The 24,885-nt window shown below is 42.9% G+C and overlaps 1 protein-coding gene across 4 annotated transcripts in view; it reads right to left on the bottom strand.

Moving 5' to 3' along the window:
• The window catches only part of IQCH (IQ motif containing H), an 887,303-nt gene that overhangs the window by 79,090 nt on the left and 783,328 nt on the right, over positions 1-24,885 (bottom strand). The gene's annotated exons all lie outside the window — the stretch shown is intronic.

Raw genomic sequence — 24,885 nt, 5'->3', positions numbered from 1 at the left:
ATCAAAAAGTCATGGATTTGTTTTATTTAGTGGCACTTCTGAAAGGTAGCACGGCAGTTGAGAAGACAGCCCAGTCTTGTGTCACTACTGGGATACACATGCATTATAGAGATAAGAATACAGGTTAACTGTGACTATGGAGGTCTCGGATAATCCGGAAGGATGGCTAAGTGAGCAGAACTCTTGGTACAGGCAAAATGTGGGGTTCCAGAGGTCTTGAGTTTGGATCCTGCGGTCTAGACGGAACCATCGATCCGTAAAAGGTGGATAAAATGAGTATTAGAAATTGGATCATAGGACCATCTGTTATTTATAGTACTTAGAAATGGTATAAATGTGGTGCTTGGCGCTATGTATAATTAAAAAACGAATATCTTATAGCTGGAGAGCTATGCAAGCCAGCAACAGGGTGTGTGTGATTCGGGACAGAGGAACACTGTTAGAGTTCTGTGATATCTCATATCTGAATACCACGGGTGCCCTATGAATGTCTTAGGAATGGTTTATCTATGCTGGATAAACATTACTAAAATATATGCATGCTTTAAATCGGAGACAATTTTAGGACAAAAAGCCTCAGAATAAACAGGATTTGGAGTTTTGCAACTCGCTCAACCTGCAGTTAGGTTCAATCTCCCTCCGTCCCCGCTTTTTCCAGCCTTCTTCTCCCTTGATCCTGGCTAAAAGCAAGTTAGAAGGTACCACTGGCAGCCTCATCAGTTATAGTGCACCCAGCTTTATATGTCAGTCACTGATGAGACTGATGCTATCTACGATAGCTGCAATGCATGCTAGATGAGGTCAAAAATTGACCAATCAGAGAATAATACGGAGGGTTAATGTACCTGCTGCAGATCTTGCATGGAGCCTGCAAGTCGCTTGTCCATATGAAAGAATGAAAAAGAGGAAATTCAGCATTTAATATGCTGCTCATAAGTTACAAACTTCTGCTTCCAAGTGTGTGCCCAGGAAAGCAAGCGGCTGCATTTAGCCAGCAAGGAAAACATTTTAATTCCGTTTTGAAGAATGAAACACTCTTATATTCTGCATAAAGAGTAGAATTTACTGTATTTTTGTTTTATCTGAATGTGTTACTGTACATTTATGTACTGAAAATGAAATAGTGTGTGTGCAAACCTAACAACACTCGTAAGTCAACTGAACTGAATCCTTGCAGGCTTAATGCAAACATATATTTTTCTGAGGTCGATCAAACAAGCACAACTTATCGTAAATAACACCTACCATTACACGCCTAACGGAATTCAGTCTATATTGTGTTTTATATAAATAGCCATTACTGACATAATTATACAAATGGCACTTTATACATATGCATGGCACTGTATATTTCACATAACAGGCCCGACTCACAAAGCCGCTTCCAGTCGAAACAATATCTTTACAGATGGAAGTAGCTACATTTACACCTCCTGTGCGATCACAAAACGATTTCCAGCATGTGTAAATGTTTATACAAGTCTGTAACTGTATGACTCAACTTCATAAGATTAGGTAGTAGTAAGAAATCCCCACACAAGGGTTGAAAGTAGGGTGTGGGGGCAGTGGGATGAAGGCATGATTTGCAATGTGAGTTTGATAACACCCACAACTTCGTGAGTTTATGAGCATTTACAAACTCCTTTCTGACTCTTTCGTACCCTGAGAGCAGAGTTGCTCCAGTAGACGGCTTGAATAAATCCCCTTGCAGAGAGGCAAGAGGAACTGAATGTTTCCAAACTTGGAAAGGGAGAGGAGAACGTGTGTTCCAATGAGGAAAATATTTGCCCCGTGATGAAAACAAAGAAAATGCAACTGCACATTGGGGTTGGCTTTTCCCACTAAGGAATGGCATTGTGTGAGCAATTCGATATTTCTAACACCTTAAAAATGTATATGACATACTCCAGTGAACGGTTGCGAATTACAACACGAAGTTAACGCGCAGCAATTCCTTAGGGAGTTCAACAGGTACAGATAACTATGTCTTTCGTAATCGGGCCAATGTGTTTTGAATGGGAAAGGTAGTTTTCTTGCCTGTACTGAAGACAGGATGCAACTTACCTTGCAGCAAGCAATTGCAAATGCAATTGCAAATGCAAAAGCAAATGCTTCTGATGATCAAGAGCGCATGCATTGCTGTTTTTTGCCATATGGAAAAGTGCATGCTCAAATACCGTAGATCTGAGTAGGTTTAAGCTAATAATAAAGGCAATTGGCCTAATTGGTTCACTGGGAAAGGTTATGTGAAATGCCATAGATCTCATCTATTTATTATGAAAAGTTACAACAATGAAAATAGGCCTGACATATTTAGTGTGAAAAGCATGCAAGATGGCAAATAGGCCTTTGAGGGTGTATTGTTATTACACTTTGAAAGTTTGTAGGCAGGTATTTCTCACATATTGCCATAGTATAGAAAGGTGATGGTTAACCACTCCACAAACCCACGGTGTCAAAAAGATTTGAAATATGGGAATCAGTGTTATGCTCTCTTAGAGGGGGTGTTTTTTGGCAGATGTAATATCGTATTTATTTTGTGCAGTATGTAGCTGCGTGTGAATTAAACTACTTTTTAGGTCTGCCCTGACAGGAGTAGCTGTCAGTCTGGTTCCTGTAATCAAAGTCATAAAAAATACATACATAGAGGGACTTTGTCTCAACCCTTTTCAAAGATTTCTCTTTTGGGTCAGTCCTCTTGGTTCTTTTGCCCTTAGCAGAGGGACTTTGCCTGAGCACATATGTACATCCATCTGAATATGTGTGCGATTCAATGTCCAGGTAGGTGAGTGAGCCAGTCTAAGTTTTCAGTTTTCTTCTTTTATAAGTGCTCTTTTATCTCATTCCCTCACCATTTAAAATGTGTTAGGGTGACCAGAAGTTCCCCAAACACCCCTGCTCATTTCTTCTGCAGTGTACTGTATCTTACAAAGCCACTGTTTCTAAATCAGTCAGCCATTTTGGATTGGTATTGTCCATAGTGTATCACTGTTTTACTATTCCATGATGGCTGCCATGTTCAGAATCAACACGGCAACAGTTTTGTTTCAGTACCGAAATGATACATAATGCGAAATGCCATTCCATTATGGCCGTCCAGAACAATGCTTTCTGAACCACCTTCTGAGAATGCTATTATGCATACTATGTCATTGTTTTACCATTCCAATAAGGTTGCCTTGTTGCTTCTAGACGTGATGGGCATACTAGAACTTTAACACAATATGCTATGCACAATACCACTTCATCATGGCTGCCAATTTGCCAGGTTTAATGTTTCATTTATTTTTTTACTGGGGATCCAGTGCTCAAGAAGGGAGGAATGGAGATCAAAATAGCCCTCAAATAAAAAGTCAAAACTATAAACCTCGCCTTCGAGCACTATCGTTCAAAGGCAAAATGTATAACTAGGTCTAATAAATGCCCCTAATAATAAAAATACCAATTACAATGTACTATAAAGAATCTGTTTTCTTGACTTGAAGGCCTATCAAATGTGAACTGAATTGACTTTTAAGGAGTGAAAGGCAGAACTACATTGTTTTAACAGTCTCCGAGCTACAACCTGCACTTGTGTACAGTTTATCATTAGTAATTGATGTGCAAAAAACATGTAAATGCATTTTTTGATTAATATTACCTTGATGACAGACATTTTCAACATTTTTATACCCTGCATTATTTCCATTTTTTTCTCACATTACTTCATATATGTTTTGGGGCAGATGTATTTAAATTATTGAAAAACAAAGCCTATGAAATAAATATTTGTAAAAGAGAGAATAAGATGCTTTAAAATAAATGTTATAGTCTGAGCAACAGAAGGCTATTCCTCATCACGCACAACCAATCCCCATAAAAATGTAGACAATCAATGTTTTTAGATCAACAAGAGCAATAAATATATTGAAGACTTGTATATTTGAATGCAAATAACCTGAGCACCACTATTGATCATAAATCTCTAAAAGATTCTTACAAAAGGGGCAAAATTACGTGAACCTGGCAATAGGAGACATATAAATATCATCTTTACATACTTATATTAAGAGCACTGCTGGATCCACAAAACGCCTTAGTCTGATCATAGCTACAGCCTTTCAAACAATGGCGGCCTCTGATGCTCTCAGCCTCTTCACGATGAAACTCACTTTACATGTCCCAGAAACTGGAGATTATCACAGTCAGCCCTCATAAATGTATCTAATTTCAGGAAACCCATGAACTCATGCACATATTATTCTCACCCACTACAATTACGAATTTACCAACACAACACATCTCTGGATAAGTAAAGGCAAGCACCCACAGGCAATTTTTTTTTACCATCTATATACTTAACCAACAAACCAAGGACTGCAACTGAACTCTCTGCTGTGTATAAATTACTTGTGTGTTGGAGTTAGTCACTGTAGTTAACTTATAAACCAATTCCATGCTGCTACATATATCCTATGTTTGTTCCCATGCCAGCTCAATTCTATATTACTCCATATTATTTGTTTTACTTCTCTACATTCTTCTTTTCTTTCATCGTCAGAAATCATTCAGATTACCAACCAAAGATTCGACCAACATGCCAGGAATTCATTTATAAAATAGAAAATGTGTATGTATACTGTAGTAAGCACTGACCACCAATTATGTAGTATCACGTTTACTATGAATATAGCTTCTTGTGTTTGTCTCCATCTTGCTCTATTATATTGCAGTGATATCTTGAGTGTTCATTAGTGTTTCTTAAATAAACATAATTACCTTCTTCAACCTTAAACGATAAATAAATTTTCTTCCTACAAGGCGAATTGGCCCTTAGTCCTATGGGACAAACAGCTTCACTCCCCTCCATGTTAAATAAATACTTCATCTTTTCTCTAAGAGACCCATGTAAAAGACGGACCTCTTGGAATACACCAAAGATCACAAAGGACCATCAGAATATAGGCAAGAGGAGATATTTTCAATTCCATAATAGGGCATAAGATGGGTGAATCCTTACGGACAGGAAAACATTTAAACAAAGTGACTACTGTAAAATGGAACAGCATTTTATCCCTCCTTCTGACAGTGAGAAAAGGATTCAAGCACTGGCTGAAATGAGACACTTTCTGCTTTTTAGATGCAACAGTGTGTAATTACAAGTACTGCAAAAATCCTATCTCTGGAGCACAAGTTAGTTTGCGTGCAGCAGGAGTATGAATTGTGCAATGTGCCTCCGAATATTCTTTGGATGCATTTCACTATAAAAAAAAACTACCATAAGTTGCTCTAGAAAATATGGTTGCATAGAGGTAATACATGTAGTGATCTGCACAGCAGACACTGATGCCGCATTTTATAATTAATTTTAATCACTTTATCTCAGAATCGTGTAGTTATAGCAATGCAGTAAATACTGCACCTCAGGTACTGGTATTTCCCTGGCACGCTATTTGTAGTCCTAATAAGAGGTAACCTGTAACAAGGCTGCGAGTTCTTCACAAAACTTTATTCGATCTATTTAAAACAGATCATAAAAGCATACCTTAATCCAAAGTATTCAGCAGCATCTTATAAAACCATGTATACATTCAGGAATTTTGGAAGCTTAAAACAGGTTCATTAAATTATCATACACATAGTAGAGATAGAATCATAAAACAATTTAAATACAAAAGAAAAAACTATTAAAAAACGTAATCACCACTTAGTGGATCCTCGGGTCATATTACCTACGTGCGCCTAGTTTTATCCAGATTACCTTAGTAACTAAGCCAACCAATCCTTTTATGATGGTCTATAATCCTCAATAATGCGTTGTGTTAAGTTGACAGTGGACCTACACCAGATTGAGAGTCATAACATGATTGGGGCCAGTCTTATAGAATCAATCAGATAGGGTAACCCCAGTTCTAAGTGTAAAATGTAATTTGAAAATGAGTGTGGTAATGTTACCCTATTTAAAAAAAAATGTCTTCTATTTTCTGTAGTTGGTCTACGTTTGCCATCCCCCAGACACCTGACCCATAGGTTGCCGCAACCTTAGTTTTTGCGTGGTAGATGGTTTTAATAATGTCCAGAGAACTGGCACCTAGCTTGATAGTGAAGCTCTTAATAACCTGAAGACTCCTGTCCATGCCTTGGGCTCTTGCTGCCACCAAGTTAGTCTAAGAATGTTTTTTTTTTTATCAAAAAGGACTCCCAGGTATGGAAAGGAATCCTCCACCTCTATTTTCTTTGAAGCCAGATGGAAATGTTTTTCTTTTCTCTCTTCTACCCGCTCCTGCTATAATTAGTGAAAAATGTAGATTCATTTACTCTCTAATCTAATGGGTGCTGGAATTTCGTGTACGATATTATAAGGCATTGTAGAGCTACCCCTGTGCTAGTCAATAATACGATATCATCAGCGTACGCCAATATCGGAAGAGGGGTATGATCAAATGTGGGCACATCCAAAGGTGAGCTGGCCAGGGTGGACTCCACCCCGTTTGTATAAATGGAAAAAAGAAACAGAGCAAGGACGCATCCCTGCCTTACTCCCTTCTCGATCTTGAAAGAACATGTACATTCCCTGTTCCAGTCATATCGTACACAGGTAGTGGCATTGGCGTACAGCTGGTTAATAAAACAAATTATCAAGGGGTCAATCCCTATACCCTCCATCATGGGCCACAGCTTCTGATGAGAAACACAGTCAAAGGCTGCTGTCAGGTCCAAGAAGGCCATATAGATCTTCCCACCTTTTGCCTTGGTATTTTTATCTATACATAATGAGAGGTTTAGGCATTGATCCACTGTCCCCATTCCCTTCCGGAAGCCATATTGCGCGTGCATCAAGAGGTTATGGTCCTCCACCCAAACCTCCAGTCTGGCTAATAGAAGCCGTCCCATAAGCTTGGCAGTGGTGTCCAGAAGGGAAATGGGGCGGTAGTTTTTTGGGGCTCCCCTGTCTCCTTTTTTTTATATCGGCACTATTACACTCCGATTCAGGATAATGGAGGACCCTCTACCAGAATTGAGTTAAAAACACTTGTTAGTAGGGGGACCCACATATCATAATTCTCCTGGAAGAGATTAATTGGCACACTGTCAGGGCCCGGGGCCTTTCCATGGTTGCTAGCCTCCAACCCACTTCTGACCACGCAGGGCGAAAAGCTCAACCTCCCATGGAAAGGGATCTGGCTCGGGGGAATAAGGTAGTAAGGGGGTGCTGGAAACAAAAATGGTTTCAAAATGTCCCACCCATGCTTCCTCATCTACATGTGTATTTAAGGTCGGTTCCGCAGAGTTTTTTAAAATAAGGGGCATTTACAGCTTTCTGAAAATCCCTGCTGCTACCTGAGATAGCTGCTTATTCAAGTTCTTCCCAGGCCTTCCCCCTAAGATCCTTTTCTCTTCTTCCTACTGCTAGCTTATAATCATTCCGTAATCCACGTATCATGACAGGGTCTCTTGGACTTCTTTTTAAAGCTCTGAGAAGGGCGTTTTAGCTGTAGAGCATAGTGAATCAAACCATCGAGCTGTGGGGATAGTATTTGGTGACTTTCAACGAGTTAAAGCCTCTTTTAATTTCTTCAATAGGGCTGTGAACTGTAAAGCTAAGAATGAGGGGGAAAAACCCTCCTCCAGGCAATATATGATTCATTCCCTGGTTTGGACTATTATTTCAGGGACCAGATTCAATTTCTGTGCCTGCGTCCATTTTAATTGGTAACCGTTTTTCTTGGTTAGCGCCAGTCCATCCATTACTTGCTCATATTCTTTCGCCTTAGACAGGATACTTAAGTGGACAAATAAAATGGCATTGTCGCTATGACAAGAGAATAGGGTGCCAATATGGGAAACTTCCCCATTTAGCATGTAGACTCTATGTTTCCCCTCCTAAATGTTTTCCCTATCTGCTCTGCTTTTGTATTGTTAATTATTTCCAGATTCCACTTATGTAGAAGTCTATTTAATGCATCGCCGTATTCATTATGCATGAAATGTGGGAAAAGATTACCGTGAGGATCAACTAGGCCACACACCATAGCGGCATTATATTTACACAGATGCATGTTAAATTCCCCTACCATATGATGTTAATGGGTCCCTACTTATGTTTGGAATGGATTCCTCTAATTCATTAGGTAATTCTTCTGCCACTAAGTTCATGTTTCTCCTGAACTCATTGTTGTAATAATGAATTACAAACCAAGTCTCCCCTTTCCTATGCTCTAGTTGAAGGAACTGGAAGTGGTTGTTTGGAGAGCCCACCTGCTTTACTTGTAGGTGTGTAGTGTTAGAAGTTAGAATCAGGAGCCCCCCCTTCGCTCTACCTGACATTGAAGATACTGCAGGGGAATGGAAAGTACGGAATCCTGGAAAGAAAACTCGGGTCGTAGACCACGTCTTCTGGAAGCATATAATCTCCAGTGATTGTCATAGGTTATGCCAATGAGGATTTCCTATCTTGGAGGCTATTCCTGCCACATTCCAAGATGCTAAACTGGGGGTATCTTTATCTCCCACATTCGAGGATGGTAAAATCGAAAGACTTTCCTGTAATGCTGGTATAATCGAAGGACTTTCCTGCGAGCTGGGCACTAAAATTACTTATGTGGGTGCCCTCCCTACAGAGAGTGGAATTGAAGGGTTCTCCTGCAGACTGGGTGCTAAAGTAGCCGATGTAATTGCCCTCCCTTCTAATGAGGGGACTGTAGGGTGTTGTCAGTGGCAAGATTTCAAATACAGAGAGGGCTGTAAATCTATTATACAGCCTTATCCCAGATGTAGTATTGGTGTCCTCTGTATATCTCAAGGGGATTGTCCTGGGATTCTCCTCCACTGGGGCCCATACCTGGAATTGGGGATTGCTTATAAAATTGCCCCAGTGGTAATGGGACAATCTGCGAGCTCCTAGAGGGAAATCTATAAAGATTATCAAGAAGGAAGTACCCCGCAAAGACATTATTAATCAGACCCTCCAGGATTTCGCGATTTGCCGCAAAATTGGCACTTATGTCAAAATGCCACGATTTTTACAAAAGTGCACGCGAAATACAGCCTAATAAAACAACCTCACTAAACGGTCAGGAATTCATGAATAAATCACTTCACAAGATGGGCCATTTGGGCGGTATAGTACTGGCGCTCAGTGTCGTGTTCCCACAAGGTATGTCTATGCCCGGGAACAATATATTTCTTTAACATTCAATCCCAATTTTGAGGACCTCTTTTACATTAATATATTAATTGTAATTTCTTTTGCATCCTGGTAAATAAACATTCACACTCCTTAACTTTTCATCACATGAATTACACCTAAAATAACATGCTTCATTCCAAATACCTACTTTTGACTATGCAGCGTACACCTTGGCGTCTTTTGGTTCTTAACATGATATGTATTAATTATGGTTTATTGCCTATGTTATGTATCCATTTTAAAAGTCTGCTCCTCTATCACTGATTTTTGAACCTTGTCAAGTGTCTCACTTGCACCCTTCACTTCTTACACAAGCACTTTGTTTGCACTATTCTGTGGATTACGCCGGTAAACAAAGTATCAGTGCTGTAATAACTAATACAATTGCTTTTTTGAAGATTCTAATACAGACTTCATTTTCAAAAAATTGTTGCTGTCTCCCTATCTCTGTTCTTTCGTAACTGATTTTACAGTTTGCCAAAATTGTCTAGAAAAAATACCTGTTGAGACATTGCAGTTTGTCACTAAATTCATCCAGGTCTAAACTGGGTTAACGGGTTTTGTCCTGTAAACTTTTTTCTTTTTCATTCCAAATGCCAACATGTGTTTCACATATAGGTTTGGAGAAGGCAGGGTTTTGGCATTGATTTACCAGTACCAGCAAGTGCACGACTGCCAGTAAAATAACCACAAAACGAGGACTGGCGATCGGTGCGTTAACGTTAAATCCGCTACAACGATCATAATAAAATGTGTCTCCCGACCCGTATTTAATAAATACAGCATTCAAATCTGCTTGAATGTGGGGTCCCGGGGGTGGCGTTCTAAAGGACATCGAGCCCCATTTTTTACTGAGTTGGTGAACGGCAAATATTGTTCAATATGAGCGAAAAAGGGGCGGCTGTGACGCAGGCTTTAAAAATACTTTTGGAGGCCGGGTGGGAAGACCTCATTCGCCCAGGAGGCTTATAACAAACATGGGTGGAGCCTTCTGAGGCCCAGGAGAGAGGCTGCCAGTGGGGTTGCAGCAGTGGTATTGGCCTGCTCGGCCCATAAGCAAACAAGCATTGGCATAGCCAATACGTCTCGCCTTTGGGAACTTATAGGTGTTTAACCATGCAACAGTTAATGTTGTTGCACCAAGGATATTGTGTTGCATATCTAAATACTTATAAGGTCCGAAAGGCAAGACCTATTGACTATGCCAATGGTTGTTTTTCTAGCAATTACTATATAAGAGTTAGGCCTGGAGCAACCATCTGCCATAACCACCAAAGACCAACGGTGTTTAAATCTTTTTTTGGAGGCATCTAACAAATTCCACCATTTGAAAGTGCCAACTTGAAATCTTGTCTCACTATATCTACATTTTTTCAGGAGTGGAGACAACTGCTTCTTGAGATCTTGCTTGTGAATTGCACCCCACAACAGTCTAGTGATGTGACTTTTTTGGGAAAGCTTTTATTGTGGTTCCCTGCCTGAAATATAGGCCAACAGAGAGGGGCAATCCCCACTCACAAGCAAAGCACTGAATGAACTCCCTATCCAAAAAGTTGTTGTACCTCCGTCTCGGCCCCTTTAGCTCCGCTGTAGCTACAGACTTTAAGCAGAGCTTTTAAATCAGACCACGGGTCACTTTCCAAGGGGTCAAAGCATGCATGGAAATTTAATGAGCTTTATCTGGAATTTCCTTCTCACAGCACAAAGCATAACTGGAAACTGTATCATGAGTTTTACCATACATTCTTAAACAAGGAATGCCATCACTAACCCCAGGTGGAGCAGAGCTGGTATACTAATGACATCAGAAGGCACGTGTGGTGAAGGCAGGGTTTTGGCATTGATTTACCAGTACCAGAAAGTGCACGACTGCCAGTAAAATAACCACAAAACAAGAACTGACGATTTAAAGAAAAAAGGCAGGCTGAGGTCAGGGAACTTTACCCCTGATTAGGTTAAAAAAAAATGGTGTGACTTTGAACAGCATTTTCTCCCTAAGCGTGGAATCTCAAACATTAGTTTAATTAATTAACATACATAAGTCACGATTTCAGTAATCGGTGAAATATTACCATAAAAAAGCCAGCAACAAGATATACATGTATGCAGGCATTTTAAGCAGAAAGACTTCCCTTAAAATACATTTTTGACAAAAATCGGGCGATAAACACGTGAGCTACCTTCTTAAAGAAGATATTACTTGTCTTTGATACTTATATAAGCAAAGTGAAAGTCCTTTTCTTGTGCGGCTTCCCGGATACACTTACACAGGCTGAGCTCGGCGAGAGTCTTCCAGGGCTGGCTTCAGCGACATGAAATGGAAAGCAACGTCGTACAGCGCGAGGAGGGAAAGAGGACAGGCGGTGGAGGGGAGGTGTGAGGAAGAAGAACAAAAGAGCGAGGAGAGAAAGACGGTAGGGAAGGGGGGAGGAAATACCAGTGTCGTCTTAAAGATTAACACGACAAGCATACAGGTGCCGTGGGCATTTATTCATTAACATGTTTATGTCCTATATGTAGCCTTGAAGCCAAACTAAGTGTCTACATTGTTAATAAACCAAATATACATAGCTTCATATTGTTAAATGACTCAAAAACGAAGATAATTGTGTTTGTTGTAGGAAAAACTGCCAAATAAAATGCCACAAAATTGCCGCTAAATTTCCATATTTGTGTCGCCAAATTTCCATATTTGTGCCGCTAAATTTGCTAATCCATGCCGCTATATCCTGGGGGGTTAATATCACCATGCAGTCTCCCGCTATGGTTTTACTTGAACTGCCCACCTACCACACTCTCCTGGCCATGATGATTTTATTGGCCAGTTGATGGCTCCTCAGTCCTGGAACCTTGAGATTGTTTGATAGCCAATGGAGACATTTATACATTAAATGTGTTGTGCATTCATTCTGATTTTCTCGGAGCGGGGGGGATATTCGCCAAAACCAGGACCAGAGGGAATGCTGCAGGCTGAGGGACTTGTTGCAAATAATTTTCTGCAGCTGCAGCACAGTTCGCCCTTATTTCTGCTGGATAAGCAACCACTCTTGTTTCCTACTGTGTTGGTGTGGCCTGCTGGGGTGCAACCCTTGTACTCGTTCCTTGTAAGTTCAGGGGCTTCAGATGAACATTAAACGTAACGGTGCCAGTTGAGAGCTGAGCTGGGACCCTGATAGTAGAGGTGGATAGAATTATCGGGGTCTGTGGAGCACACGGTTCCCCAGCCTTATTTAAGTGGACAGAAGATTCCTTTGTGAGTACACTTACAGGAGGATCTCTTAGGGGCTCCGTTCGCGATAAGACCAAGTGATTCTGTGTCTCTAATCCAGCTAGTCTTTGTTCAATTTTTATCAATTTGGCTTGGATGGGGTCTTATATAGTAGTTATTCTTTTACTCACTTCCGACCATAAAATATCATTCAAAACTAGATGTGTCAGGGCAATGCTTGCAGTTACTTTCCATAGGAAATTTTGGAATAGGCTACAGGTCGTACGGAATTACACCAAATTTAGAAAAAAGGTAGCTCTTGGCTCTCCTTTTTTTTTTAAATGGTGTAAATCCGTTCAGTAGTTGCTGATAAATTAAAAAAAATATATTGATATCTGAGCTCCGAGGAGAAGTTGCAAATCCTCCGGAGCACGAGCTGAATTCTGATTTGCTGCCAACACTCCAAACCACAAAGTGTTGGCAGCCATCTTATGACTCGGTAGCACCGAGTCACATGAAAACAGTAAAATAAAGGTGAAAAACAAGAAAAGGGACATCCAGGGCCAAAAAAGCCTTTAAAAAAATAGTTGCAGCCAAATTCGCGCTGGGTGCGCGAATCTCGCCGGAAATATTTTTAAAAAACACTTCTTTTGTTAAAAAGCCCCCGGGTGTGGGGGGAGCCCTTGATGGGGACCGCCAGGGCCGCCTCCTGCAATGTTCCGGGGTGCCCACCCCCGGGACATTGCTGTTTGCTATGACAGGTCCAGAGCACGGCACCCGCCCTGTCATAGCAAACTCCGCTTTGGTTTTTGGAAGCGAGAGCAGGAAACCTGCTCCTGCTTCCAAAAATTAAAGCAGATTGCTGTTGCGCAAGGGGAGCTGCATGTCAGCAGCTCCCCTTCTGCAAAAGCAATGCCGGCTCTCCGAGGAGGTGGGGAGCCAGCGGGACCGTGGGGGCACTTGGGCTCCCCCCACAGTCCACAACTTGAGGGCCGGCCCTGGGGGATGTTGTCCCTGGGGCCAGAAGTGGCCCGGGAGGGGTCCACGTGTCCCCTCTCCCCTGTAATGAAAGTTTTAAAAATAAAATACGGAAAGGTCGGCCCTGGGGATGGGGTCCCGGGGCCATAATTGGCCTGATGGGGGCCACGCAGCCCCCTGCCTAAAAAAAATAAACACAGACTGGCCAGGCCCCGGGGGCTGGGGTCTCGGGGCCTGAAGTGGCTCAGGAGGCTTTTTATTAAAAAGCTGGCAAGGCCCCGGGGATGGGGTCCCCAGGGACCTAAAAATAGTAAAACAAGGAGGGCCACATAGCCCCCCTTCTACATATATCTAAAATAAAGAAAAGCCTGCATTTCGATGGAGGCCCCGCCCCCTCCCTGCACCACTCGGCAAACGCACCCCCTGGCGCGTTCTAAGTTGGGGTATTACGTCCGCTTGAATACTGAGGGGCCAACTAGCCCACTTGGTACCTCCAGTAAGCGCCAAACAGCTGGATTGCAGAGAGGTGGTCCGAGGCCACGCCCCTTTTTATGCTACTCTGCAAACGCGCCTCTTGGCGCACTGCTGGTGGGGCGATGAGGTTCTCTTGTGTCCTGATGAACTATTATACATTGTTTGTTTTATTCGCGGTGACGGTTTAGGTGCAAACGGCGCCCTCCCTTCCTGCTACAAATCGTAACGAGGAAAGTGCCAGTCCCGAGATCGCTCATGGAGCATTGAGTAGTAACGCTCCCAGCTTTTTTCTACAAATAAAAGAAGAAAACAGCTCTTTGGAGATTCATTTTTAATTTCTCCTCTTGTTACATACGAGGAAAGGGTGTGCCTTAGCGTGCGTACACCGTCCCGTACGTACCCCATGGTCCTGACGAAAACCTGTTAAATTTACACATAGGTAGAAACATGTAGACCTTTTTAATCCCACACCCTGTATAATAGTTTTTTTCACCGACAGCTCTCCTAATTGGGCAACAGGTGCCTTCCTTTTTTTAATAATATCCGCTACACCCCAGAATAAATCACGTAAGTGGGTAGTACCGGATACTCTTTAAATTACACTTAGTTCTCTCCTTTTCACATATAAAAAATTGAATCCAGCTCCACTGTAATCAGGTGTCGCAGCACACCTGGATGGCATTCGGCTGTCCGGGTGGGACCCCGATGATGAAGCATGTCACCAACTAGGTTGGTGAGTGAGGGGTCTTCTAAAGGACAAAGGATGTCCTTCTCTTGGATTGTGGTTAACACACAGACCCGCCTCTATTGAGTATTGGGTGTATCCTCAAGGTGTAACTCCCTTATTGTTGTTTACTGATATATCAAAGGGGACAGGGAGTCCCTCTCCTGCCTTTACTGGCAAATACCCTTTCTCTCTTTATTGTTGATCTATAAAAATGAGTCTCCCACAAGTGCGGATGTAGCTGTAAGGAGCCAGTGAACAAGGACTGAATTGTCTGAAACGCGTTTGGCTATATTTAATGGATTTCAGTGGGGAGCTGTTGCCGCTGTTATCTGCAATAAACAAGGGTTCCCCTCTCAACTGGTGGCGTCTTCACTAAAGGGTAACTTTGGTTGTTGGTATATATATATATATCCAACGAATACAGGATACCCAATTTGACAAAGGCCACAGGAAGATGTAATTGTTCTCAAGTATTTTAATGGCAGCCTGCAGGCAGGTAAGTAAACAGGAACCACATCACCAAAGTCTTTACGCCAGACGTGTTTCGGGACTCAAACTTCCCTTCTTCTGTGGGGAGTTCATGTGGAAAGGTGAAAGCACTCATGTAAAGCACACGCTTCGTTTTAAACACCTGACGTGTTGGGCGTGGCCCGCACGGCCCTCTGGATGTTGTAGTGCACTGCTTCTCAACCCATGTGGGCGTGCTCGTCCTTTACCAAAAATTAGATCAAAGTTCTTTCCCAAGTGGGGTGGACATGGGTACTGTCCCTTGTGGGCGTGTCTGCGTTGTGCTGTGGGCGTGTGCTGGGAGCGTGACAAACGCTGGGGGCGTGTGGTACGTTCCGCCCTTCATTCCAGTGGAGAAGCGTGGCTCAGTGGTTAGAGGCGGCAGACCCGGAAGCTGAGATCGGCCGTGGCCAGGGTTTGATTCCCCGCCTCGGCGGGTCTCGGGCTCAAAAATTCCACGGACTCGACAATTCTCGCTCCGGTGCCTACTCGACTCACGGGGTCACACTCTGCGACTCTGGGCAATAGCTTGCTTAATCTCCACTACGTCCCCTCGCGGCGGGATGCCTGGCTTTCACCTTGTGGATACCCTGCCGGGGTATCTCACAGGGGAATACCAGGACGGGTTCCCTAAGCAAGCGCCTTGATACCTTCGGGTGATACGTGCGCTATATAAGTCGCAATACATTTACATTCCATGTCTCATATCATGTGCTAATCCCACCCTGCTCCCTTTAAATACCCCTGCACCCCATAATCATAACCCACCCTTACTCCTTAAAATACCCCAACACCCTTGACCCATCTTAACCCTATAAATATACCCTGTACCCCAAAACCCAAACCTAGCCCTGAACCCTATAAATACCCCTGTACCTCAAAACCCAAACCTACCCCTGAACCCTAAAAATACCCCTGCAACCCAAACCTAGCCCTGAACCATAAAAATACCACTGTACCCCAAAACCAACCCTGAACCCTTAAATACCCCTGTACCCCAAACCTACCCCAGAACCATAAAAATATCCCTGTACCCCAAAACCCAAACCTAGCCCTGAACCCTAAAAATAACCCTGTACCCCAAAACCCAAACCTACCCCTGAACCCTAAAATACCCCTGTATCCCAAAACCCAAACCGAGCCCTGAACCCCTTAAATACCCCTGTACCCCAAAACCCAAACCTAGCCCTGAACCCTTAAAATACTCCTGTACCCCAAAACCCAAACCTAGCCCTGAACCCTAAAAATACCCCTGTACCCCAAAACCCAAACCGAGCCCTGAACCCCTAAAATACCCCTGTACCCCATAACCCAAAACTATATCTGAACTCTTAAAATACACAAACACCCCAAAACATATACCTCAGTACCCCAAAACATATACCCCTATACCCATACTTACCTTATCCAAACATTAAAAAAACCACATGCTTTTACCATTCATGCATTTACAACGAAATTCGTTGTAAATGTATGCGTGGTAAAAGCATATAAAATGTAATGCCATGCGTTATAATGGCATTTCGGAGTCATGGTACTTTCGTAATGAAAGTATGCGGAGTGATGGTATGCGGAAAGAAAGTTGCGGAATAATGGGTGTTTACCCTCCCCGGTAAGTACATTGGTGGCACGGTGGCCCACATCTCCAGCAACATACTCATATTTTCTCACCACCCATTTGAAAAATGCACAGGTCTCTCTCTCATTGATGGCCAGCACCGACATACACTTTTAGACACACCTCCCGCCACAAGTTCTAGAATTGCGAACTTTAGAGCTGGGGAGCTACGTTCGAATCTCGGCATCAGCTCAACATCCTGTGATTCCAGGCAAATCGCTTTGTCTCCCCGTGCCTACCACAAATGAATGTGTTCTTCTGTAATATAAATTGTGCTCATGCCATGTTGTCGAGTTCGCGCTATATAATATTGCAAGGAAAAATAAAGTAGGGAAACTCGAGTTCACACACTACTGAACGCGCACTCTTAAGTGCATCAGCAGTGCACTGTGAATCGGAGCGTTTCACAGGCCTGTCACAGATAAGAAATGCTATCAAAACGAAATCCTACAAAACAATATACTACTGGCCGGCAGCAATTCATACCCAGACAACGTCGGGACGGGCTGCTAGTATGTATGTATATATATACATATATATATATATATATATATATATATATATATATATATATATATATATATATATATAACCTACTGGCAGTCGCCAGTAGGTATATATAGTTAGGATTTTTTGGAATAGGGATTTCTGAAAATTCTATGTTGAATAACTTTGGCGTTGATGGACGGAATTGGCTGAAATTTTCAGGAAAATGGCACATTTTGTTTCTGAGCGTCCCCTGTTTGGGGGGGTTTCGTCAAGCGGGGGCCGAGAAAAAAGGGGGGTCCCAAAACGTGTTTTTAACATTGAGTTTTCCATAGGGCGGTTGGACTCACTTTTAGCTCGAACGGCTGAATGGATTTCCACAAAACTTGGCAAAATTGTAGGGACTGGTAGCCCGATGTGCCTTTGCTATGTCTCAAGATATATGCTCCGGTGGTTTTTACGAAAATTAACTTTGAAAAATATATATTGGGCTACATTGGGCTATATATATGTTAGAGCTCAAATGTAGCCCAATGTAGCCCAAAGATGGCCACCAGAGACAAAAAAAAACAAATGTAGCCCAAATATCAGCCAGATGTAGCCCAACTATAGCCCAGTGACAGAATGTCCCAGAGTGTTCTAAAGAACAACTAGAGCGCTAACAGTCTTACTTATGACAATAGTATGGCACACCTGAAGTCATCTTGATTGGAATAAAGTGTTAACACTTAAAACATTTAATTTGCAAAGGAACAAAATGAGGGGTTTCATTTTGCCATAGAAATGTTATATATATAATATATATTCACTGAAAAAACCATAGGTTATAGACCATATATAGTTAGGAATTAGCATTTACAAAACCTTGAAAATTCACTGAAAAAAACATAGGTTATAGACCATATATAGTTAGGAATTAGCATTTACAAAACCTTATTTTACTCACACAAAACCATTGAAATTCGCATATATAGTTAGTTGCACTAACTATATATCGCGCACCCGCAATCCACTGCTGATCATGTCACATATTACATCATTCATGACATGGTCAGTGACATCACTGATGACATCTCAAATGATATGGTTTTGTCAAAAAAATCCTAACTATATATACCTACTGGCGACTGCCAGTAGGTAATATATATATATATATATATTACCTACTGGCAGTAGGTAATATATATATATATATATATATATATATATATATATATATATATATTACCTACTGGCAGTCGCCAGTAGGTATATATAGTTAGGATTTTTTTGAATAGGGATTTCTGAAAATTCTATGTTGAATAACTTTGGCGTTGATGGACGAAATTGGCTGAAATTTTCAGGAAAATGGCACATTTTGTTTCTGAGCGTCCCCTGAAAGTTAGGGGGGGTTTCGTCAAGCGGGGGCCGAGAAAAAAGGTTTCCATAGGGCGGTTGGACTCACTTTTAGCTCGAACGGCTGAATGGATTTCTATGAAATTTGGCAAAATTGTAGAGACTGTTTGCCCGATGTGCCTTTGCTAGGTCTCAAGATATGTGCTCCAGTGGGTTTTGAGAAATTAACGTTCAAAAAAATATATATATCTGTGACAGCATCCCGGTTAGCGCCCCGGTTCGCGTACCAGACGCGTAACGGAACTTCGCGAGGAGAAGCGGATTGGCTCTCCGGTGACTGTCAACATTCTAAACAGTCCGGAGCGGCCGCCATCTTGTCTCTCGGTAGGATCGAGAGACAAGAGGTGGAAATAAACGAAGGGGGAAATGAATGACAGGGGGCAAGGTAGACCCCTCCTGACCCCCTAGGATTGATGTGGGGGCTATTAAAGGGCCCCCCGGGGCAAAAAAATAATAGACATTTTTTTTTCGATTTTCGCGGTGGAAGCGCTACCCGGTACGCGAACCGGGTAGCTCACCGGTAGCGTAACGGGAGTCCGCCATCTTGTGTTTTGGACGAATTTAGTCACAAGATGGAGGATAAACAATGTTGGGAATGGGTATAAGGGGGCACGGGAGACATATCCTGACCCCCTAGGTTTTCTGAGGGTGGCTGAGGAGGCCCATATAGGTAAAACAAAAACCTTTTTTTTTCAAATTTTCGCACGGTTAGCGCCCGGTCCGCGCACCGGGTAGCGTTCCGGAAAGCGTAACAAGGGGAAAACCAAGGGAAATATTAAAATAATATTTTAGAGTGCTTTGAGGTAGGGTAGCTCTGAATAGAGCTGTTGTGCTGTGTGGGTGATGTAAGTACCAACATGTAGGTACTAATGAAGAGTCTAAAATTCAATGTACACCGTCTCCTCTGTAGATATTTTGTATGTTCTAATATGGGTTATTTAAATGTAAATGTGTGGAAAAGCACTTCATGCTTTAAAGCAATTGTATTTTTGAACTGATTGTTCTTTCCTCTTAGTCCTCCTCTTTGGTTTTTTTTCCCCACACTCTTCTTCAGCATGATAGTTGATAAATTCGTTCCCTCAAAAAATGTATATACATAAAAAAATTATATTAAATACATATAAAATATATTTTTCCTTTAAAAGAAGAATACATTTTACAGCTTTTGATATTTGCTATTAAAAAACCATTGAAATTCACTGAAAAAACCATAGGTTATAGACCATATATAGTTAGGAATTAGCATTTACAAAACCTTGAAAATTCACTGAAAAAATCATAGGTTATAGACCATATATAGTTAGGAATTAGCATTTACAAAACCGTATTTTACTCACACAAAACCATTGAAATTCGCATATATAGTTAGTTGCACTATATATGACAACATCCAGTGACTGTATGTTTCTGTAAAGTTAAAATATGTCTTACATATTGAAGAATGAGTGGATGTATAAGTGTCTGGATGAAGGATTTAGTAGGTGCATGACTGACTGTATGAGTGAGTGATTAAATGTGTCTCACTGAGTGCATGGGTTAGTGACTAAACTGTCTTAATTTATGCATCATTATGTCTGTTGTTCTGTAAAGTTCGGGCTGGACTGTTCCCACGAGGCACAGGGTCAGACTGATTTGCATATAGCCATGTCTGAACTGGGGTGGCTGAGTGAACTAAAGAATGGTGATGGATTAAACCCAGATCAGTTGACTGGGGGTGAGTGTTTGATTTTTTCAAATGCTCCGTCCACCATCCCCTTTTGTATTGCTTTGTTCGCCCTAAGTGTGGCAGGGTATGCTCAGACGTGAGTCCCTTGTTCACTTGGCCACTGGATTCAAGATAGCCTGGCTGATGAGGATTATGAATCCGAAACCGGTCCCAGGATGCTTGTTTCCGGTCCAGGGAAGACATGGCTTGGCAGTTCGGGCTAGACTGTTCCCACGAGGCACAGGGTCAGACTGATTTGCATATAGCCATGTCTGAACTGGGGTGGCTGAGTGAACTAAAGAATGGTGATGGATTAAACCCAGATCAGTTGACTGGGGGTGAGTGTTTGATTTGTTCAAATGCTCCGTCCACCATCCCCTTTTGTATCGCTTTGTTCGCCCTAAGTGTGGCAGGGTATGCTCAGACGTGAGTCCCTTGTTCACTTGGCCACTGGATTCAAGATAGCCTGGCTGATGAGGATTATGAATCCGAAACCGGTCCCAGGATGCTTGTTTCCGGTCCAGGAAAGACATGGCTTGGCAGTTCGGGCTGGACTGTTCCCACGAGGCACAGGGTCAGACTGATTTGCATATAGCCATGTCTGAACTGGGGTGGCTGAGTGAACTAAAGAATGGTGATGGATTAAACCCAGATCAGTTGACTGGGGGTGAGTGTTTGATTTGTTCAAATGCTCCGTCCACCATCCCCTTTTGTATCGCTTTGTTCGCCCTTAGTGTGGCAGGGTATGCTCAGACGTGAGTCCCTTGTTCACTTGGCCACTGGATTCAAGATAGCCTGGCTGATGAGGATTATGAATCCGAAACCGGTCCCAGGATGCTTGTTTCCGGTCCAGGGAAGACATGGCTTGGCAGTTCGGGCTGGACTGTTCCCACGAGGCACAGGGTCAGACTGATTTGCATATAGCCATGTCTGAACTGGGGTGGCTGAGTGAACTAAAGAATGGTGATGGATTAAACCCAGATCAGTTGACTGGGGGTGAGTGTTTGATTTGTTCAAATGCTCCGTCCACCATCCCCTTTTGAATCGCTTTGTTCGCCCTAAGTGTGGCAGGGTATGCTCAGACGTGAGTCCCTTGTTCACTTGGCCACTGGATTCAAGATAGCCTGGCTGATGAGGATTATGAATCCGAAACCGGTCCCAGGATGCTTGTTTCCGGTCCAGGAAAGACATGGCTTGGCAGTTCGGGCTGGACTGTTCCCACGAGGCACAGGGTCAGACTGATTTGCATATAGCCATGTCTGAACTGGGGTGGCTGAGTGAACTAAAGAATGGTGATGGATTAAACCCAGATCAGTTGATTGGGGGTGAGTGTTTGATTTGTTCAAATGCTCCGTCCACCATCCCCTTTTGTATTGCTTTGTTCGCCCTAAGTGTGGCAGGGTATGCTCAGACGTGAGTCCCTTGTTCACTTGGCCACTGGATTCAAGATAGCCTGGCTGATGAGGATTATGAATCCGAAACCGGTCCCAGGATGCTTGTTTCCGGTCCAGGAAAGACATGGCTTGGCAGTTCGGGCTGGACTGTTCCCACGAGGCACAGGGTCAGACTGATTTGCATATAGCCATGTCTGAACTGGGGTGGCTGAGTGAACTAAAGAATGGTGATGGATTAAACCCAGATCAGTTGATTGGGGGTGAGTGTTTGATTTGTTCAAATGCTCCGTCCACCATCCCCTTTTGTATTGCTTTGTTCGCCCTAAGTGTGGCAGGGTATGCTCAGACGTGAGTCCCTTGTTCACTTGGCCACTGGATTCAAGATAGCCTGGCTGATGAGGATTATGAATCCGAAACCGGTCCCAGGATGCTTGTTTCCGGTCCAGGGAAGACATGGCTTGGCAGTTCGGGCTAGACTGTTCCCACGAGGCACAGGGTCAGACTGATTTGCATATAGCCATGTCTGAACTGGGGTGGCTGAGTGAACTAAAGAATGATGATGGATTAAACCCAGATCAGTTGACTGGGGGTGAGTGTTTGATTTGTTCAAATGCTCCGTCCACCATCCCCTTTTGTATCGCTTTGTTCGCCCTAAGTGTGGCAGGGTATGCTCAGACGTGAGTCCCTTGTTCACTTGGCCACTGGATTCAAGATAGCCTGGCTGATGAGGATTATGAATCCGAAACCGGTCCCAGGATGCTTGTTTCCGGTCCAGGGAAGACATGGCTTGGCAGTTCGGGCTGGACTGTTCCCACGAGGCACAGGGTCAGACTGATTTGCATATAGCCATGTCTGAACTGGGGTGGCTGAGTGAACTAAAGAATGGTGATGGATTAAACCCAGATCAGTTGACTGGGGGTGAGTGTTTGATTTGTTCAAATGCTCCGTCCACCATCCCCTTTTGTATCGCTTTGTTCGCCCTTAGTGTGGCAGGGTATGCTCAGACGTGAGTCCCTTGTTCACTTGGCCACTGGATTCAAGATAGCCTGGCTGATGAGGATTATGAATCCGAAACCGGTCCCAGGATGCTTGTTTCCGGTCCAGGGAAGACATGGCTTGGCAGTTCGGGCTGGACTGTTCCCACGAGGCACAGGGTCAGACTGATTTGCATATAGCCATGTCTGAACTGGGGTGGCTGAGTGAACTAAAGAATGGTGATGGATTAAACCCAGATCAGTTGACTGGGGGTGAGTGTTTGATTTGTTCAAATGCTCCGTCCACAATCCCCTTTTGAATCGCTTTGTTCGCCCTAAGTGTGGCAGGGTATGCTCAGACGTGAGTCCCTTGTTCACTTGGCCACTGGATTCAAGATAGCCTGGCTGATGAGGATTATTAATCCGAAACCGGTCCCAGGATGCTTGTTTCCGGTCCAGGAAAGACATGGCTTGGCAGTTCGGGCTGGACTGTTCCCACGAGGCACAGGGTCAGACTGATTTGCATATAGCCATGTCTGAACTGGGGTGGCTGAGTGAACTAAAGAATGGTGATGGATTAAACCCAGATCAGTTGACTGGGGGTGAGTGTTTGATTTGTTCAAATGCTCCGTCCACCATCCCCTTTTGTATCGCTTTGTTCGCCCTAAGTGTGGCAGGGTATGCTCAGACGTGAGTCCCTTGTTCACTTGGCCACTGGATTCAAGATAGCCTGGCTGATGAGGATTATGAATCCGAAACCGGTCCCAGGATGCTTGTTTCCGGTCCAGGGAAGACATGGCTTGGCAGTTCGGGCTGGACTGTTCCCACGAGGCACAGGGTCAGACTGATTTGCATATAGCCATGTCTGAACTGGGGTGGCTGAGTGAACTAAAGAATGGCGATGGATTAAACCCAGATCAGTTGACTGGGGGTGAGTGTTTGATTTGTTCAAATGCTCCGTCCACCATCCCCTTTTGTATCGCTTTGTTCGCCCTAAGTGTGGCAGGGTATGCTCAGACGTGAGTCCCTTGTTCACTTGGCCACTGGATTCAAGATAGCCTGGCTGATGAGGATTATGAATCCGAAACCGGTCCCAGGATGCTTGTTTCCGGTCCAGGGAAGACATGGCTTGGCAGTTCGGGCTGGACTGTTCCCACTAGGCACAGGGTCAGACTGATTTGCATATAGCCATGTCTGAACTGGGGTGGCTGAGTGAACTAAAGAATGGTGATGGATTAAACCCAGATCAGTTGACTGGGGGTGAGTGTTTGATTTGTTCAAATGCTCCGTCCACCATCCCCTTTTGTATCGTTCTGTAAACTGCTGCATGTGTTGATCAGTAGCTATATGAGTAACTATATGGGTTATTGATAGGTTGCCCAAGTATTTGTATGGGAGACTGAGTGTGTGTGTGGGTGGCTGGGAGGTGTATGACTCTGTGCATAGATGTGTGAGCAGTTGATTCACTAGATGTATGGGTTCAAAAGTGCATGTGGAAACAGCTGTATGGGCGGTTGACTGTGTGCATGAGTGTATTGGTGAGTGAATGGATATCTCAGTGCTACATGTCAAAGTAAGTACATATGTAAAACACAGTACATGTAAGAGTTGACATATATAAATAACTGTGCATAAGAGCCAGTGAATGTGTGAGTGGCTGTATGGATCATTGTGAACTTGTATCAGGGATTGTATAAGAGAGTAAATATGTGTTAGTATATGTTTGAATAAGTAAGGTGTGTATAACTGTATAGTTGAGGAAATGGAGGTGTGATTGATTCTTTGCATGACTGACTAGGTGTGTGAGTAACTCCATGGATGAGTGACAGTCTGTGAGTGTCTGTTTACACTGAGTGTATCTAAGGTTATATTAGAGTCTGAAGAGGTTCATCGTATTATCACATGAATGATGTCATCAGTGATGTGATCAGTAATGTCAAATGAGATGTCATCAGTGATGTCAACAGTGATGTCATTTGAGATGTCATCAGTGATGTCATTTGAGATGTCATCAGTGATGTCACTGACCATGTCATGAATGATGTAATATGTGACATGATCAGCAGTGGATTGCGGGTGCGCGATATATAGTTAGTGCAACTAACTATATATGCGAATTTCAATGGTTTTGTGTGAGTAAAATAAGGTTTTGTAAATGCTAATTCCTAACTATATATGGTCTATAACCTATGGTTTTTTCAGTGAATATATATATATATATTTATATATATATATATATATATATATATA

Source organism: Lissotriton helveticus, chromosome 3_1 (assembly GCF_964261635.1).
Source record: "Lissotriton helveticus chromosome 3_1, aLisHel1.1, whole genome shotgun sequence".
In the NCBI taxonomy this organism is placed as follows: domain Eukaryota; kingdom Metazoa; phylum Chordata; class Amphibia; order Caudata; family Salamandridae; genus Lissotriton; species Lissotriton helveticus.
Note: the sequence above shows the minus strand (reverse complement) of the source record. Positions and strands in the feature narration are given on the sequence as shown.